Source organism: Gadus macrocephalus, chromosome 6, assembly GCF_031168955.1.
Source record: "Gadus macrocephalus chromosome 6, ASM3116895v1".
Lineage (NCBI taxonomy): Eukaryota > Metazoa > Chordata > Actinopteri > Gadiformes > Gadidae > Gadus > Gadus macrocephalus.
Window position 1 is genome coordinate 23,199,414 of NC_082387.1, and position 2,916 is coordinate 23,202,329.

The window sequence follows — 2,916 nt, forward strand, 5'->3', positions numbered from 1 at the left end:
CGCGTGTCATTGTCTACTGACGTGTCGCTGTCTCGGTGATCTCCTTTAGCGTGAGAGGGAGGCCCGTCAAGGCAGGAACGGCGAGGACCGAGGGGGACAGAATGGGCTCTCTAATTACTCAATTACGGCGCTGAAAACCCGTGTTTTTGTCCTCTCGGTATAGAGTAGCTAGCACAGGTGCTACCTATGGTGTATAGCATGTTCATTATTAACTGTGTCCGTGGATGGATGCGTGTGTCTGTGTGTGTGTGTGTGTGTGTGTGTGTGTGTGATGTGTGTGATGTGTGTGCCTGCTTGTGTGTGTGCCTGCGTGCCTGTGTGGGTATGTGCGTGTGAGTGTGCGTGCGCATGAGGCTCAGGCCACCATTTGTATAAAAGCGTGGGCGGGAGAAGTGATCGTTGCTCTGTTTGCGATGTGCACTTCCTCGTGTGGATGTTGAGTAAACAGCGAATGCTTCCCACCCTCTATAATTCACCCTTTGTTTTTGCATTGCTTTTCCCTCTCCATCTCTCCTGCCCTTCCTCTCCCTCTTTCACTCACTCTCCCTCCCTCCCCCCCTCTCTCTCTCTCTCTCTCTCCCTTCCTACCACTTCTCAGATAGAGACTCAGTCAAGGTAAGTCAGTTTAAAAAATTGCACGTTCACTGATGTAAACAAATGTCTGCATTGTTCCTGCAATGAGATATCTGCTTTCACATGATTAAAATTAGGGATTTCAGTGGTCGACGAATTAAAAGACAAATAGACCCTATTTTGTGATTAGTAATCTGAGCGTGGAAGATAACTAGAGATGGACCAATTTTTTCCTTTTAGTAATTATTTCCTTAAGGGCTTTTATTTCTCCTAATTCAAACATTTGGTTTGTTGAATACTCAATGAGCTGCTGCTTAGCATCCTTTTATTCGACTAGAACAGCCCTGGCTCTGCTTGTAAGCTCAACACATGCTCTCATTCTCTCTCATTCTCCCTTTCTTTCTCCCACACACAGACACGCACGCACGCTCACCCGTAGACACTCACACGCACACAAACGCACACACACACACACACACACACACACACACACACGCACACACACACACACACACACACACACACTAATGTACACAAAGAGAGAGAGAGAAAGAGAGGGCGAGAGAGAGATAGATGGAGGGAGAGAGAGGAAGAGAGAGGGAGAGAGAGAGGGAGACAGAGGGAGAGGGAGAAAGAGAGAGAGTTTAGGCGTATGTCCTCTCGTTCTTTGGCACAGGCAGGAGGAATGTTTGCTATCTGCAGCCCCCCCAGGTAGTCCTATCCTCCTCCACACACTCCCTCCGAGCTGTAGGCACCATGATGGAAGCGATTAGCACTGTGTATGTGTGTGTGTGTGTGTGTGTGTGTGTGTGTGTGTGTGTGTGTGTGTGTGTGTGTGTGTGTGTGTGTGTGTGTAAAGAGGGAGAGAGAGAGTGTGTGAAAGAGAGAGAGAGGAAAGGAAGAGGGAGGAAGTGTGTGCGAGCGAGAGCACATGTGTGCTTGTCAGAATTCACAGCTTGGGATAGAAAAACCAAAATGATGAATGCCTTTCATTAGTGCACCGAGAAAACACACACACACACGAACGCACACACACACGTGTACGCACACACACGTACGCACACACACATGCTCACCCACGCATACACACACACAGTCACACACACACACACCACACACACACACGCACACACACACGCACAGGCCCACGCTGACTAGAACACACGCATAGCAACACATACAAACACTCACGCCGACTAGAACACACAGGGAGAAACACAAACACACACACGCACGCACACACACACACGCGTACACAGAGCTTGTCTTTCACACGGCAGCCAGCAGTCACTCCTCATGAAACCAATAAGCCCCTTGTCAGTGGCCTACAGTTGCCTTGGCAACGGGCCACTGGGTACGGCATGTGTGAATTGCATGAACATCTGTGCCTTAATGTCCTTGGCATCTGCACCTTGAGCTCCGACAAAGGTTTGGGGGCGGGGGGGGGGGGGGGGGGGGGGGGGGGGGGGGGGGGGGGGGGGGCGTGTCTATGGCTCTCCAGCCACTTAGGTTGCTGAGACCTGACTCTCAACAGGCGTACGCAGTTAGGCCTAACGAGGAACTAATTAACTCCATCTGCCAAAGGAAAAAAAAATCCATTTGATAGATAATATTAGATGGATGGATAGATGTTTTTTTGCAGCTCATTAGCTGGTAGTTGTCTACAAAAAAAACTCTGTCCGTGCGCTCCTCAACAAAACATCACACGCATGAACGGGGGCTGATAGAGAATCTGCTTCACGCAATACAATTTGGAATAACCGCCGTACATTCATGAAGGCGTTCATGAGCATGAATGCGATGAACAATGGAGCTATAGATCTGTGCGAACAGTAGAAGAGGGTTTTCCACAGGTGCTGAGGTTTTGGGGACTACTGTAGCCATCAGGCTACCAGGTTTTTGCTAACTGTTCCGTGCTGTTTAGTGGAGTTTAGCTGTGTATTTGTTTGAGCACCAGATAGTGATGACAACAAACAGAGCCTCAGATATAGGATTAGACAACTTAACAAGAGATTAGACCCCAAGACTATGTATGTGTGTGTCTTTGTGTGTGTGTTTGTCGTGTGCGCATGCATGTCCGTGTGCGTGCGTGAGGGAGCATTCATGAATGTGTTTGTGTGTGTGTGTGTGCCCAATTGTGCCTGTGTGTGCGGGCGTGTGTGTATGTTTGCCTCTCGTGTACACACACAAACACGATTGTACAGCTTGGGCTGTATGTAACAAAAAGGGACAGCGAGATTAAAGAAGGTTTAAAGAAGGACGGGATACTTTCCTCCTATCTTGTCTCCAAGGAAGCCAAGCGAGAATCTGATTGTTTGTCCTTCGAGTAATCGCAGCATTGGC